This window comes from Sinocyclocheilus grahami, unplaced genomic scaffold, assembly GCF_001515645.1.
Source record: "Sinocyclocheilus grahami isolate Dianchi unplaced genomic scaffold, SAMN03320097.WGS_v1.1 scaffold2100.1, whole genome shotgun sequence".
Lineage (NCBI taxonomy): Eukaryota > Metazoa > Chordata > Actinopteri > Cypriniformes > Cyprinidae > Sinocyclocheilus > Sinocyclocheilus grahami.
This window is the reverse complement of record NW_015507279.1, coordinates 82,218-83,160: the sequence shown is the minus strand read 5'-3', so window position 1 is coordinate 83,160 and position 943 is coordinate 82,218.

The window sequence follows — 943 nt, the reverse complement described above, 5'->3', positions numbered from 1 at the left end:
AACTCATCAGTAAAATTTGCACGAGTAAAAGTTTGAATCTTCTCTATAATACTATTTATGTGGATGAATGCAAATAGTATTTTTAGACTTTTTTACAGCATGATCAAATCCTTATTTAACCCCAGCCAAATTACATTCAATTCAAAATATCAAATCACTTATTCTTTATTATTTGTCGACTTCATCCTCTTCGCTGCACTCACAGCACGGGTTTGGACTCGTTTTCTTTGCGTATTCAGAAACATACAGATTTTAATTAACATCTACTTTACACTTACTTTATTTTATAGTACAACAACATAAAATTATAATATTAATATTTCCATTTTTAATTAGATAATTTTCAAATGTTACACCAACAAGGTTTTAATGCAGACAGCCCTTAAAGCTTCTCCCTCGTTAGGAGCAGGTTCGTTAGATGCAGTATTTGTGATTTGTGTCCCTGCAGCACAAAAGCAGTGTTGAGTCGCTGGGGGATATTTGTAGCAATAGCCAACAATACATTGTATGAGTCACAATTATACATTTCTCTTTTATGCCAAAAATCATTAGGATATTAAGTAAAGATCATGTTCCATGAAGATATTTTGTAAATGTCCTACCGTAAATATATCAAAACTTAATGTTTGATTAGTAATATGCATTGCTAAGAACTTCATTTGGACAACTTTAAAGATGATTTTCTCAATATTTAGATTTTTTTGCACCCTCAGATTCCAGATTTTCTAATAGTTGTATCTCAGCCAAATATTTCAAAAAATTGACCACATTTGATACTCGCACTAACCCATTTTAATTACTTATTTCAATTTTTGATAAACTGTAGCATGCAGTCACTGTACAGTACGAATGGCACTTCTGTTATTTAACCAGTTACTGGAGATGGTACAATTGTAACTGAGGATATATAAGTTGAGGATATATAAGTTGAGGATATATAAGT